The following is a 16,859-nucleotide window of genomic DNA, read 5'->3' on the forward strand; positions in this document are numbered from 1 at the left end:
CTCTCTCTCTCTCTCTCTCTCTCTCTAGCCAATGTCCTCGTTCAGTCTTCTCTCTTTACTTATTTTATTGTGTCTTATCATTCACCTACTTTTACTTCTTCTTCTCCTAATTACGATTTTCTCTCTCTCATGTTCACCTAAATTCTCTCTACCTCTTCTCTCAGGTGTCTCTTATTACTTCTTCACCTTCTCTCAGTATCTCTCAATTCTCCTTCACCTTAATTGGTCCACCTGTCACCCTCATCCCCTTAACTCACCTGATCACCTGTTGGTTCTCTTACAGTCTGTCACCTTAATTACTTCACCTGTTCTCACCTGATCACCTATTATCATTAATCATCAATCAAATGAAAATGGAAGAAATATTTTGTAATTTATCGTAAATTGAATAATTAAGTCGTATTTTATTTAGTCTATTTACTTACAAGGGGGAGGGGGGAAGAGGGAAGAGGGAAGGGGAGGACAGGGGAGGAAGGGGAAGGAGAGGAGAAGGAGAAGGGGAGGGGGAGAGAGAAGGGGTAGTGCAAGGTGGGTTACCATCGCCACTTTCACTTAAGAGTGTATGTCACCCAGTGCAAATCCCCCCCTTCTTCCTCCTCCCCCTCTCTCTCACCTGGCGTCCCCCCCTCTCTCTCACCTGGCTTTCCTCCCCCTTTTCTCTCTCCATATACAGCCAATCCTCTACCACATGACACTTCTTATATAAAACCAATCCCCCTCTTCCCTCTCTCCTGTACCCTCTCTCCCCTCTTCCCTCTCTCCCCTCTTCCATCTCCCCCCTCCTCCCTCTCCCCCCACTCACTACAAAACACACACTCTTCCACACTAATGGACCCTGGCCACTGAAAGACGATAAACCCTCTCAAGATTTCCCTCACGTCTTACATGTTAAAAATATCACAGTTTATTTTATTTTTACTCGTTGGATATTACAACTTTTTTCCTCACACTTGGTATTTTTCGGATAATCTCTTTCACAGACTTTCTCTTGCTGTCTATGTCTTCCACTGAGCTTAAATTGGCCAGTTAAGGAAGTTATTTTATCCCCAACTACAGGAAAAAGCTTAAATTGGGTAGATAGATACGTCGTTTTGCTCACAGTAAAAAGAAAAGCTTAAATGAACCAGTTACATATACGTTAATTTGATCCCACACACAGCAAAAGCTTAAATTGACTGGCTATTCAGATTAGGTTATCCCAGCTACAGGAAAAAGCTTAAAAACTGAGTAATGAGACACACCCATGACCCCACACACAGCAAAAGCTTAAATTGACCAGCTATTCAGATAAGTTCTTTTATCCTAAGCCAAAACAATGATAAAGAAACATCAACATAGTTAGCCTTCACGGATCTGGGTCGTGCTAGACTATTACCTACAACACACTGAGTCTCCCACGCCTGGCCTTAATATTTGATGGTGATGGTAGGGATGGTGGTAGTGGTGGTGGTAGGGATGGTGGTAGTGGTGGTAGGGATGGTGGTGATGGTAGGGATGGTGGTAGTGGTGGTGGTAGGGATGGTGGTGATGGTAGGGATGGTGGTAGTGGTGGTAGTGATAGTGGGGATGATGATGATGGTAGGGTTGGTAGTGATGATGATGGTGGTATAGGTATGGTGGTGATGGTGGTAGTAGTGATGACTTGGAGATGAATTTAATAGTAAGTTTAATTTTCCTTGATATTATATGTTCGTTTCCCTCTCTCTCTCTCTCTCTCTCTCTCTCTCTCTCTCTCTCTCTCTCTCTCTCTCTCTCTCTCTCTCTCTCTCTCTCTCTCTCTCTCTCTCTCTCTCTCTCCCTCATTCTCCCTCCATCCTCTCTCTATCCTTCACCCATCTACAATCACCTCACCACAATACCTCATTGAGTGTGTTGAGTTGAGTTGATTAAGTGATGATTGAATTTGAGTGTGTGCTGATAGAGTGTGTTTGCATGTTGAGTGTGCCTGCGTGTTATATGAGTGTGCTTGCATGTTGAGTGTGCCTGCGTGTTATATGAGTGTGCTTGCGTGTTATATGAGTGTGATTGCGTGTTATATGAGCGTGCTTGCATGTTGAGTGTGCCTGCGTGTTATCTGAGTGTGCCTGTGAGTTGAGTGAGTGTGGCTGTGTGTTGTGTGAGCGTGTGCTTGCATGACGCACGCACCTGGTCGCACCTGGCCTGGGAGAGATAACGTGATTGCCTTCTGATGACAGTAACCGTTTGCAAGCGCTTGTGGAGGTATGCGGGCGTGCAGACCTGTGGGCGTGTTGTCATGTGGCCGTGTAGACATGAGGCGTGTAAATAAAGGAAGGCAGATGAAATTTGGGGGACGCTGGGAAAACTCAGGGGGCGTGGGTGATACTCAGGGGGCGTGGGTGATACTCAGGGGCGTGGGTGATACTCAGGGGCGTGGGTGATACTCAGGGGCGTGGGTGATACTCAGGGGCGTGGGTGATACTCAGGGGGCATGGGTGATACTCAGGGGCGTGGGTGATACTGGGGGGCGTGGGTGATACTCAGGGGCGTGGGTGATACTCAGGGGCGTGGGTGATACTCAGGGGCGTGGGTGGCGTGTGATGGCCGTGAATGGAGCTTAGGGGGCGTGGGTAGAGCTTTAAGGGCGTGCCAGTATAATGATTAGTATCAAGAAGGGTGTGCACTGATACACAGACACACACTCACCCTCCGCCCCTCTCACCCACTCTCCGCCCCTCTCACTCACTCTCACCTAACCTCCACACCTCTCTCACTCACTCTCACCTAACCTCCACACCTCTCTCACTCACTCTCACCTAACCTCCACACCTCTCTCACTCACTCTCACCTAACCTCCACACCTCTCTCACTCACTCTCACCTAACCTCCACACCTCTCTCACTCACTCTCACCTAACCTCCACACCTCTCTCACTCACTCTCACCTGACCTCCACCTACTTCTCGTCTCACTCGTCACTATCATCTCACTCGTCACTATCGTCTCACTCGTCACTATCATCTCACTCGTCACTATCATCTCACTCGTCACTATCGCCTCACTCGTCACTCACTAAGGTCGTCTCAGGTAGGTCAGTGTTTTAGGTGTTTGTGTGTTTGTTATAGGTGTTTGTGTGTTTGTTTTAGGTGTTTGTGTGTTTGTTATAGGTGTTTGTGTGTTTGTTTTAGGTGTTTGTGTGTTTGTTATAGGTGTTTGTGTGTTTGTTTTAGGTGTTTGTGTGTTTTGTTTAAGAGTGTTTGTGTATTTGTTATAGGTGTTTGTGTGTTTTGTTGTAGGTGTTTGTGTGTTTTGTTTTAGGTGTTTGTGTGTTTGTTTAGGTGTTTGTGTGTTTGTTATAGGTGTTTGTGTGTGTTTTGTTATAGGTGTTTGTGTGTGTTTGTTTTAGGTATTTGTGCGTTTGTTATAGGTGTTTGTGTGTTTTTGTTATAGGTGTTTGTGTGTTTGTTTTAGGTGTTTGCATGCGTTTGTTTTAAGGTGTGTTTAGGTGTTTGTGTGTTTGTTATAGGTGTTTGTGTGTTTGTTATAGGTGTTTGTGTGTTTGTTTTAGGTGTTTGTGTGTTTGTTATAGGTGTTTGTGTGTTTGTTATAGGTGTTTGTGTGTTTGTTATAGGTGTTTGTGTGTTTGTTTTAGGTGTTTGTGTGTTTGTTATAGGTGTTTGTGTGTTTGTTTTAGGTGTTTGTGTGTTTGTTATAGGTGTTTGTGTGTTTGTTATAGGTGTTTGTGTGTTTGTTATAGGTGTTTGTGTGTTTGTTATAGGTGTTTGTGTGTTTGTTATAGGTGTTTGTGTGTTTGTTATAGGTGTTTGTGTGTTTGTTATAGGTGTTTGTGTGTTTGTTATAGGTGTTTGTGTGTTTGTTATAGGTGTTTGTGTGTTTGTTATAGGTGTTTGTGTGTTTGTTATAGGTGTTTGTGTGTTTGTTTTAGGTGTTTGTGTGTTTGTTATAGGTGTTTGTGTGTTTGTTACGTCATGGAGTTAGTAAAATTGAGGAATGATTCTATTGGCCAGTGAATAGAACTACTGTTGTTGTTGTTGTTGTTGTTGTTGTTATCTCAAGTTATTATTTGAAAGAGAATAGAAAGAGACAAAGAGAAAGGAAAAGAAATCTAGAGAGAGAGAGAGAGAGAGAGAGAGAGAGAGAGAGAGAGAGAGAGAGAGAGAGTTCTTGATATAAATTACCATTGAGTGTCGTCCCTTCACTTTGGTTAAATACGTAATCATCCACGACAAGACACCCACCCACCCACCCACACCCACCCACCCACTCTAATACCATGTTGCTGGTTGAGGCTCGCCCCCACCACCCACTCTTGCTGCTGTTGCTCTCAATGATTCAATTGGTGAATTTACGGGTCATGCACTAGAGAGAGAGAGAGAGTGTGTGTGTGTGTGTGTGTGTGTGTGAGTGTATACGATGAATTAACCCCATGAGTACATAACGTAACCCCTTCAGTACTAGAGTCATCGTACTCAAGGGGTTAAAAAAGACCCGTGTACTCTACTCATAACATCCAGGGGCACTGCGGCGGTTCACTGTGTTCCTAACCTAACCTAGCCTAACCTAACCCCAGCGTAACCTAGCCTACCCTAGCCTAACCTAACCTAACCCCACCGTAACCTAACCTAACCTAAATAAACTGGGAACAACAACAACTATGAGGTCTCGGTACTGCTCCGGAAGTGACGCGTGCTGTTACATAAATGAAGGAGGAGGAGGAGAAGGAACATCACCCTCTTCCTTCTCTTGAGACACACACGCCAATTACTCACTCCCCTTCCCTTCCTTTACTCTTCCAACCCTCCCACACACCTACGTCCTGCGTGGCAGAGAAGTGTCAAGACCTGACTGAATTACTCGGAATAGGCAAACTGTACTTCAGGATTTGTCAATAAATTTGTTAAACTAAACTAACCCTCTTACAGCTACACACACACACACACACACACACACACACACACGGATGGTGGGGTTATTAAATGGAAAACACGCCTCGCTCTAGAAATCAGGGTGAGAGGTCGTTGATGACTGTGTGTGTGTGAGTGTGTGAGGTGATGGTGGAGAGTGCTGCTGGAGTGGTAGCAATATAGTAGCAGCAGAAGGCGGTGACGGTGTAGTGTATTTAGGGGTGACCTTGAGGAGTGGACAGAGCGTGAGTCCTGCTGTGACGGGTCCCTAATAATTACTGGCAATGTTGTGGTCCAGAGGTCACACCCCCACCAGGAGACCTCTACAGCCACACCAACCCGAAGAAGAAGATCCTCCCGCCGCCACCTGTCCTTCGCTATACGTATTTCATCAAATTTAGGCAACGAGAAGTTTATTACTTTAACTGTTTCCGATTTCGTGAGAGGTGGGGATGGGGGGAGGGGGGGAAAGAGCGAAGTCCATTATCCTAGCTCTGATTTACTGTATCCGGAGAGGCATCATCAGAGATCCCCCTTCTTCCCTCCGCTTCCCTCCCCTTCCCTTTTCTTCCTCCCTCCCCCCACCCCTCCTTCCCTTCCCTCTCCTCCTCCTCCAGTGGTCACATGGACGCTTGCGAACCATCTCCTTGCTTCCAGTCTCGCCGCCACCTCCTCCTCCTCCTCTTCTTCCACCTCCTCCTCGTCCTCCACCTCTCCTCGTCCTCCTCATCCTCCCGATTTCCTCCTTGACGACATATTGAACTCTGATCCTGAAACGTGAGACCAAACCGCAGGTGTCTGACTGAGGCTTTGTCGACCGCCATGGCTGTCTTGACTGTGTTGTTATTAATGACATACACATCCACGAGCTCTTTCTCTTGACGTTAGGTTAGGTTAGGTTCCGGCTCCCTCCTTGATAACAATACATCTAACATCACCCGTAGTTAACATCACTGGTGTATAAAGGTTAAACTAGGTGTATGTATGTATGTTCGTCAGTCATTACCCAGAAGGTGGTTGAGTAATTTCCCGCAGTATAATACAAGAGTGAGATCACGACCCAGATTATGACACAGAAATTCTTTAAAGAGTTGTGACAAGTTGGTGTTATTTCCACACACACACACACACACACACACACACACACACACACACACACACACACACACACACAGAAGAAAACAAACCTATTATCTCAACAGTGAGAGACAGGTATAAACAGATCTCTTCCCCCTCCCCACCACCTCCCTCTCTCTCTCTCTCGCTTCCCCCACCACCCTCCCTCTCTCTCTTCCCCCACCGCCCCTCCCTCTCCTTCCCCCACCCCTCCTCTCTCTCTTCCCCCACCACCCTCCCTCTCTCTCTTCCCCCCACCACTCCCACCTCGTCCCTCTCCCCCTACCACCTGTGACAGCTGGTTACACGTGCCACCTGGTCATATGTCAAGCCTTACCTGTCTTACGTAACCTATCAAGCCATTGGGAAAAACATACCTCGACTTACCACTGATTTAAACCATTGAATAAACCCTCTAAAACACTCCATTAAACCACTAAATCATCACTAAAACACTCCATTAAACCACTAAATCAACATTAAAACACTCCATTACACCACTAAATCATCAATAAAACACTTCATTAAACCACTAAATCAACATTAAAACACTCCATTACACTAAATCATCAATAAAACACTTCATTAAACCACTAAATCAATAAAACACTTCATTTAACCACTAAATCATCACTAAAACACTCCATTTAACCACTAAACCACTAAACACTCCATTTAACCACTAAATCATCACTAAAACACTTCATTAAACCACTAAATCAACATTAAAACACTCCATTAAACCACTAAATCATCAATAAAACACTTCATTAAACCACTAAATCATCAATAAAACACTTCATTAAACCACTAAATCAACATTAAAACACTCCATTAAACCACTAAATCATCAATAAAACACTTCATTAAACCACTAAATCAACATTAAAACACTCCATTAAACCACTAAATCATCAATAAAACACTCCATTACACCACTAAATCATCAATAAAACACTTCATTAAACCACTAAATCAACATTAAAACACTCCATTAAACCACTAAATCATCACTAAAACACTCCATTAAACCACTAAATCAACAATAAAACACTCCATTAAACCACTAAATCAACATTAAAACACTCCATTAAACCACTAAATCATCAATAAAACACTCCATTAAACCACTAAATCAACATTAAAACACTCCATTAAACCACTAAATCATCAATAAAACACTCCATTAAACCACTAAATCATCACTAAAACACTTCATTAAACCACTAAATCATCAATAAAACACTTCATTAAACCACTAAATCATCAATAAAACACTTCATTAAACCACTAAATCAACATTAAAACACTCCATTAAACCAATACAACAATACCATAACTAAACCACCGACTAGATACGGGTCAGATTGTCATGCCAGAACACGGAGTCAACGCCTTAACAACAACGATACGAGGGTGATGTTATTAAACTGTATGTAACGGTAGGCTGCCTGCTTCCTTCCTTCCTTCCTCTTTCCTTTTCATTCCTTCATCCTTCCATCCCTCAACTCCCCCTTCCTTCCCTCCATCAACACCACCACCTGAGGGAGAGTCGTGTACCGAGGCCTTACCTAAACACACTATTTGGTGGAACTAAACCTTTGAGGCCGATGTTTTAACCCTTTAAGGCCGATGTTTTAATCCTTTGAGGCCGATGTTTTAACCCTTTAAGGACGTTAGATTAATAATTGAGGATGATAGTTTAAACCTTCGTCCTCAAAAGGGGTAAAATCATCGTCCTCAAAGGGATTAAACCATCGTCTCCAAAGAGGTTAAACCATCTTCTTCAAAGGGGTTAAACCACAGTCTATAACGGGTTAACGGGAACACAGTACACAACACATAAACCGAATCTCTATTACGACGATTCTGGGTCAACAGTTGAACAGACAGTAGGTCAGAGGTCAACCAACGTGTACACTGTCTCGTTTTGTACCTTTGAACTTTGACCTCGTAAACTGGTTGCCGGTTGTTGGGGGGTGAGACGAGGTTGGAGGTGGAGGTGGGCGTGAGGTGAGGTGGGGGTGAGAGAGGGTTGAGGAGGGATTTGTTGTGGTAGTGGAGGTAGTCAGGAGTTATCAGGAGGAGTCAGGAGGCGTCAGGAGGAGTTCAGGAGGCGTCAGGAGGAGTCAGGAGGCGTCAGGAGGAGTCAGGAAGCGTCAGGAGGAGTCAGGAGGAGTCAGGAGGCGTCAGGAGGAGTCAGGAGGTGGTCAGGAAACACGATCTTTACGTTTAAGATACGTCAGACGATTAATCATAACCACGACGATGATGATGGAGGCGTCGAAGGAGGTACTGTAGGGGAGGATAGGGTAGATGATGCTTCTGTTGTGGTTGTGTGGTTGACACGGCCCTATGATTGTGGAAGACGTGCGGTCAGCCTCATCACACCACCACTAAATATGGTTGGTCACCCCACCACCATAAAACTGCCACCACTTGTCCACGAATTGAGGTTAATACATAATGAACGAACATAAGAGATAGTCAAGAAAACGAGGAAAAATATACATGTGTCAGGTATACATTTGGACGACTATTGGATACATGTAGGAGTCATAGGATACATTTAGACGAGTATTGGATACATACTCAGGAGGGGGAGGGAGTGTAATGCTAATTGGCCGACACACACGGATGAATTATTAAGATAGGTCCTCTATAGCTGTTAGGGACACACGACACATAGCTCCTGTAGTGAGAGAGTGTGTGTGTGTGTGTGTGTGTGTGTGTGTGTGTGTGTGTGTGTGTGTGTGTGTTTCTAGATGTTTTTAAAAGCAATGTGTCTGTGTTTATGTTGAGTATGTTTTGGTTTACTGCAGCAAGGTTGACAATACTACCTGATACTACACACACACACACGCACACACACACACGCACACACACACACACACACATACACATACACACACACACACACACACACACAGGGTTCGCTACATCATCAGACTAATACAGTGAGTCAAGGAGGCAGAGAGAACAAGCAACAGTGAGAGGGTGGATGGGGAGGGGGGTGATGGGGCTGACCAGAGCAACACAAGCAAGTAATTACTGCCTTTATGGAGATCAGAACACTTGCATACTATTACTGGGTGTTTTTCTCACACACACACACACACACACCATGGGAGGAACACACGCTGCTTTGTACTCGAGTGCCACAGCAAGCGGGGGTCTAGTGTGTTGAGGTGGGTTGAGGGAGCAAAGGTTGGGGGAGGGAGAAGTGGAGGACTGGACCCCAATGACACCCCCTGCCCCCTTCTCCTCCCTCCCCCTCCCTCATTCTCCCACCCCCATGTCCCGTAAACCCTTTTCGTAAGATTGATAGGATTTACGTGTCTGAGTTACCAGGATCATTAGTCAACACACACACATACACGGGTCATACTGCTCTCACTAAACACAGCTTCTGAAATTTCTAAGCAGGGACTAGACACGCTGATCTCTCTCTCTCTCTCTCTCTACCCCTCACGATACCCCTCTCCCCCTCTCCCTCTCCCCTTCCCTACTTGCCTCTTCTCATGACTCTCCCCTCTCGCCCTCCTCCCTCACCCCACCCCGCCAGGCCACCTAGACACATAAATAATATCCTATGGCTGTATCCTTGCCACTCTTCATCCTCCTACCGCAGTGTCAGTGCCAGAGAGAGAGCCAGTCTGCCACACACACACGCACACACACACACACACACACACACACACACACACACACACACACACACACACACACACACAACACACACACACTAATCTTGGTCCTTTTGCCTTCTATTAGGCATTCACTCGCCTCCATCATCATCTCATCCTCCTCCTCCTCCTCCTCCTCCTCATTCCTTCTTTCTTTCCTTTACCTACCAACACCTCCTCACCTTTTTCTCCCTACTCCCTCCACCAACACCCCTTTCTTTCCACTCCCCCACCACCCACCCCCTCCTCAGCGACTGAGTGGTAGTGGTGGGCAGCTCAGCTCACCCCTAACAAGGCTCAACAAGGAATAATAACATCACAAAAACCATCTCACGTAATTATCCTCCGCCTCTCTCTCTCTCTCTCTCTCTCACACAACACGAGTGGGCGTGGGCGGGACGGAGACGACGAGGCAGGGAGAGGACATGGTAAATTAAGGTTTGGGGGCATAGGAAGGATAATGGAGGGCATAGAAAGGATGAGAAGGGCATACTAAGGGAGGGTGTGGCAGAGAGAGAGAGAGAGAGAGAGAGAGAGAGAGAGAGAATAGAATAGGGGGGAGAGAAGGAAACGTGAAGAGGATAAAGAGGTAAGAAGAGGAGAGGGTAGAAAAGGTTAGTGGACACTTCGTTAAAAATTTTATTGACAAAGCTTAGAGTACAGTTGGACACTGGCAAGGTTCTTTTGCACTGTGGTGAGACGGGGCTACCCTGCCTGGGTCGTTCTGTCCCTCACCTTGCCTCTCCTCCCCCCACTGCATCGTCCCAGCCGCACCTACCCTCGCCCCGCCCCACCCCGCCCCGCCCCTCCCTTCAACTCCCCCAGGTGTTCATGAGCAAGGAACCAACATTCGGGTTAGCGTCTTGTCACGGTTCACCAATACCTAGTGAACCACTTAGCCGTGATTCACTAGCAGGTCAGTATTGCCTCGTGAACCACGCAGTCATCTTCACCAGCGGCTACACACACACACACACACACACACACCATGTTGTGTTTTCGAGGCGACCGATACCCAGGGTGACTGTAGGAGTGTGCGGGCGAGTCTTGGGCAGAGTGTGGGGGTCAGCTGCCTGGGTCCTGAACCTCACCTGGTGTTGTATCTAGCGGTGCCTCCCCCCTCCCCCTCCCTACCCCCTCCCCCTCCCACCATGCACATCACCCTAAGGGAAGGATTTAGGGATTCCCAAGGTGACTTTCGGTAGACTGTAGGGAAGGAACAGGTCTCCAGAGGTGCCCCCACGGTCGGCCCCCAAGCACCCGAGGGAAGAATACAGGTGGGTAGGTGGTGGGGTAGGGGTACTGGGGAGGCGGTAGTGTGGAAGGGGAAGTGGGGGGAGGGGAAGTGGTGAAGGAGGGGAGGTGGTAGGGGGAAGGGAGGTGGTGAGGGGAGGTAATGGCGTTTCGTCCATTTTTTGTTGGGGTTCTGCTTGAATGTGGTGCCCGGGGTAGTAGTGGTGGTGTGTGTGGGGTAGGAAGTGTGAGGGGCAGGTGGGTGGTGTTGGGTATGAGGGAGATCTTTTAAACAGAATGTGTATCATGCAACAGTGTGTGTGTGTGGGGAGGTGTAGTGGTGGTGCAGGCCAGGCAGGCAGATTGGGGGAGTTGATAGTGATAAAGGCAGGCCAGATAAAGAGAGTCTATCAAGCAGGTAGGTAGATAGATAGGTAGGTCGACAGGTAAGCAGTGCCCCGACCGAACAAGAGTTGAGGTGAACGATGGGTTGGGCAGCCGGGACCATCATCACTACCACTACCACCACCACCCTAACCACTACCACCACCACCATAACCTGTCCTCACACCCACTCTATCCTGCCTGACATGTTATCCTTCTCACCATCATCCTCTGAATCGCTATATCTTAACCTACAACCATATATGTCCTTCCTCCAGTATATCCTGCACCAGTTCCTATGTTCCTGTCTACCTAACAATAATTCAGAGACTGTTATGACACACACACACACACACACACACACACACACACACACACACACACACACACACACATACACACACACACACACACACACACACACACACCCACCAACACACCTCCTTCTCCTCATTCCTCCATACCTTCCTCACTCCCCTTCACTCCACACTCGCACGATCCAGCCCTTTAAACGGAGGCGGCGTGGCGGTGGAGTCAGGATTTATGGGGCCACAGTCACCACGTATAAGGAACTGGATCTGACCCAACAGCCTCTCATATATAGCGTGAAGACAACAACAGCAGCTGACAACAATACATTATAAAGCTTCCACCATATTGAGGGGAACGAGGTGATTATATAGGTGACTGTTGTTCCCCTAATTGATGATGCTGAGAGAGAGAGAGAGAGAGAGAGAGAGAGAGAGAGAGAGAGAGAGAGAGAGAGAGAGAGAGAGAGAGAGAGAGAGAGAGAGAGAATAAACACATTGAAGTAGAGTCTCAGGAGTTAATTAACACCATTACGGATATACTAATTGAAAGTTAGGTTAAGTTAGGTTAGATTAGGTTAGGTTAGGCTAGGTTAGGTTAGGTTAGGTTAGGCTAGGCTAGGTTAGGTTAGGTATCAATGAATTAAGATACGTATTAACATCCTCCCTATCCCCAGTTAAGAGGCAAATATTCCTTAACTTAATTGTATCTCCTAAGTATAGTCTCAAAACAATCCTGACGCCATTTAGTTCAAGTCAACCATTTAACGAGGCCTGTACGTTGTTATTTAAGCTCCATTAACGAGGAGGAGGATTTAACGAAGGAGTCTTTCTTAACGAGTTCAAAACAAGATGTAGACTCCATTGTTATGACCCGCTCTCGCTGTATTTGGGAGTGTTTCTGTTCTGTTCTTGTTCTGTTTCTGTTCTGTTTCTGTTCTGTTCTTGTTCTGTTTTTGTTCTGTTTCTGTTCTGTTCTTGTTCTGTTTTTGTGAAGAATTAAAACCAGTTTGTTGTTATGGTGAGTTTAGTCTTAACGTGCCTGGTGTGGGGGAGTGTGTCGGGGAGGGTGTGTTGGGAAAGTGTGTGTTGGGGAGTGTGTTGGGGAGTGGGGTTGTATGTGAGAGGTGAGGAGGAGATGGAGGTGTCATGGCGGTGTTTTTTGTGTTGGGACTATTTTTAATTTATATGTTTGTCTTCGTTGATGTTGGTATTTATTCAGGTTTATGATAAGGAGTATAGTGCTCTCTCTCTCTCTCTCTCTCTCTCTCTCTCTCTCTCTCTCTCTCTCTCTCTCTCTCTCTCTCTCTCTCTTCTCTTTTCAACGTACATAAAAATTTTCCCTACTTAACAATACCCCCACGTACTCATACAGTTCCCCACGTATACAACACTGAAGGTAATCCACGATGGTAAGTGAAGCAACACCTGCTTGGATTCACATACTGGGCTCAGCTTATACAATTAGCGTGTGTAATGGAAAACTAAGTGGAGGGTGGGGGTGAGGGGAGAGGGGAAGGGGTGGTTTGCTCCATCTGGTTTACCGTAAACACAAATACACCCTCCAGTACCTTTTTGTTTATTATGGTACACACACACACACACACACACACACACACACTGACCATCACCACGACCTCATCTGCAAATTTGGTAAGAAGCTTCTACACCATCCCCGACACCGGTTCCTACTACCACCTGAGATCCCGAGTCCGAGAATTGCTGTTCGACACCACAACCGCATCCAGCCCATACGTGCACGAACTGATCGCTATAAGAACAGCCCAGTCCCAACCATTGTAAAAATTATCAATAACTTGTAATAAACCAGTGTATTCACTCCCAGTAAACACTACTCCTTGCACTGTCACTATGTTGAAATGAACTGTAGCTTGAGCTTTTCCCCATCTAGTTATTATATATCTTATTTGTGTCACTTATGTTACTTGTATATTATTTGTAATTCGAAACCCATTCCCCAAATATGTAACTGTATATTTTCAGCCTTCTGGCTGTCAAGCTCTTTCAATAAACCGTTAATTATTATTATTATTATTATTATTATTATTACACACACACACATTACTACACACACACACACACACACACACACAATAATAATAACATTACTACCACACACGTCCAAAGAAATTTGGTTCTTTAAATGCGTTCCCCTTTCACAGCCCAGGTGTCAAAAGTCAGCCGTCAGCCTTGAGTGTCAGCCACGGGTTATAAAATACTGTACACCAATTCGCATTAGTTACACCCTATGAGGTCTTGGTCTGACGTGGTGTTGGTCGCTTTACACAAACAATATATTGTAGCAGTGTGTTGAACTGGTTTGTGTACTTGGGGGTGTTCTCTCTCTCTCTCTCTCTCTCTCTCTCTCTCTCTCTCTCTCTCTCTCTCTCTCTCTCTCCCCCACAAATACTCATCCTATCACAAAAACAAAAAACAATACAAAACAAAAAACATCCAAAAACATAAAAATCAGTGACAAAAAAAATAAAACTCGTCCCGTTAAGATGAGTTGAATGTTTACACTTTATACAAGACGATGACTGACATTACGTTCATACTCACAAAAAAATAAAATAATAATAATAGTCAAGTCAGGAAATGGGGTTTAGATGGTAGTTCCTCTCCCTCTCCTCTCTGCTTCTCTCTCCTTCCTCCTTCTCTTTCCCTCCCTCTTCCTCTCTCTCCCTCACCTAACCTCACCCAGCTTGTGGTTGCAGATGGGGGGGGGGGGCGCCTCGGGGTCAGGGTCACCTAGAAACACGCAGAAAGCCTCCAGGGCCGCCGCCCCAGGGGGAGAGGACATGTGCCAGGGGAAACGGGGCCAGTGGGGGAGGAGAGGAGAGGGGAGGAGAGGGGAGAGGAGGGGCGAGGAGAGGAGAGGGTCTGTAGGTCGAGAGAAAGTGAAGGGTATTTTAGATTTAACTTAATAACATCTACACAAGTGACAGTATAGTAAAGTCAATCCAATTAATTCTCCTTATCGTCTTCGTCTCTCCAATTAATCGTCCTCGTCATCATCACTACACACACACTCAGCGATGACTTCACCGGCCTCCGTTTCCCGACTGTGTACAAGAGCTTAGTCACAGAGGCCGTGTACAGTCATCTACTGCGGTGGCGGCCATGTTTGTTTACACTGTCAGCTAGCACCCACACCCACTACACGGGATGAGGAGAGTAATGATAACATAGGAGAGAGAGAGAGAGAGAGAGAGAGAGAGAGGGGCAGATAAAGAGGCGGTGTGTGTGTGTGTGTGTGTGTGTGTGTGTCTCAAGGGAGGAATTTCACTCTCCCTCCAATGTTTTTCCTCATAAAGGATAATTACACGGGGTCCTTCCTCTGTACCTTACCGTGACACACTGTCTGTCTGTCTGATGTGTACGGGGTGTGTGTGTGTGTGTGTGTGTGTGTGTGTGTGTGGGTGTCCTTCCCTCCTCTCCCTTTCTCTCCTCTATTTCTTCGTTTCCTCTCTCTCTCTCTCCCTCTCTTTTCCATATTCTTCCTCTCCTCTTCTCCTTCCCTCACCTTCCTCACATCCTTTCCTTCACTCACTCACCCACTTTCTCTCCTCCTCCTTCACCTGCACCAGCACAAGTTTCACCTTCACATCCTTCCTTCACTCACTCACCCACTTCCTTCACTCACTCACCCACTTTCTCTCCTCCTCCTTCACCTGCACCAGCACAAGTTTCACCTCCCTACAGCAGTATAATTTGCACGTCTGCTACACACACCTGCTTCGTCGCCCATGACTGCTGCTGTTCTCATGACCCACCCCTCCTCACCTCACCTCCCTCCCACCCCCCCCCCCCCCCCCCCCCACCCCCCTCCCCCCAACTTTCTTTCCTTGTTGTCTGTCTGTCTGTCTGTCGTTTTTGCTCTTGTGTGATTGTAGTAGAGGTCATCTGTGCATTGTTGGGGGGGGACTATGGTCTGTGGATATGCCTCTCCTCCTTTCTCCTTCCACCTCTTCCTCTTGCACCCCTTGGTCATGGTCATGGTCCGTTGTTTGTGGTTAATGGTCTTTGGGTTTGTGGTCGTGTTCATGGTCGTCATTTTTTTGTGATTTGAGGTTTTTCATGATTCGCTTTTATTGTTGTGGTTTATGGTCCGTGGTTGTAAATTGATGGTCCATGGTCATATATCATGGTCTAAGGTCATGGTCTGTGGTCGTAGTCTGTGATTATGGTCAGTGGTCGTGATGAGTGGCCATGGTTCCTCCTCTTGGTTAGTTGTTTATGGTAGAGGCCCTGGGTATTGTCCTTAGTCATGGTCCGTGGTCTGGTCATGGTCCGTATTCCGTGGGATGGTTATGGTCCGTGGTCTGGTCATGGTCCCTGGGATGGTTATGGTCCGTGGTCTGGTCATGGTCCCTGGGATGGTTATGGTCCGTGGTCTGGTCATGGTCCCTGGGATGGTTATGGTCCGTGGTCTGGTCATGGTCCCTGGGATGGTTATGGTCCGTGGTCTGGTCATGGTCCCTGGGATGGTTATGGTCTGTGGTCTGGCCATGGTCCCTGGGATGGTTATGGTCCGTGGTCTTTCTTCTCTAACTTATTTTAAACATCAAATTATTGGTAAATAAACTTTCACTATACCGGATAATATCTCGCTATACCGGACTAATCTCTCGCTATACCGGACTCCTATACCGGACACATTTTTTCGTTATACAATATTACCTCAGATTATACGGGATTATAGGGCTCGTTATACCGGAATTATACTGGGCAAACTCTTCACTATACCGAGCATTAAGCCACGGCCTATACCTCCCTCCCTGTCTCTCCTTCCCTCCCTCCCTCCCTGTCTCTCCTTCCCTCCCCTCCTCCCCTGTCTCTCCTTCCCTCTCTCCCTCCCTCCCTGTCCTCCCTCCCCTCCCTCCTTCCTTTCTCCCCTCTCTATCTCTCCCTTCTCCTAGCCCGGACAAATAATTAAAAGATTCAAAAAGACTACACACACACACACACACACACACACACACACACACACACACACACACACACACACACACTGACCCCACCACTTCAAACAATTCAATAAAACGACAAATTAACCTCCTTTCTTTAACCTCCTCCTCCTTCACTACACGTCAAGGTAATATCAATCATGAGTAACGACCAGACAGTCATTATCCTTCTCTATCATACGTCCTCTCTCTAACTATGGCATCATTCTGTGTCATCATACGGCCCTCACAAACTGGCGGCGTGACAGATGTGTTATGG

At 46.4% G+C, this 16,859-nt stretch overlaps 1 protein-coding gene across 5 annotated transcripts in view; it reads left to right on the plus strand.

The window, feature by feature from the left end:
- The window catches only part of LOC121879650, an 84,596-nt gene that overhangs the window by 34,023 nt on the left and 33,714 nt on the right, over window positions 1-16,859 (plus strand). The window lies entirely within an intron of this gene.

This window comes from Homarus americanus, unplaced genomic scaffold, assembly GCF_018991925.1.
Source record: "Homarus americanus isolate GMGI-L3 unplaced genomic scaffold, GMGI_Hamer_2.0 scaffold47790, whole genome shotgun sequence".
NCBI lineage: Eukaryota > Metazoa > Arthropoda > Malacostraca > Decapoda > Nephropidae > Homarus > Homarus americanus.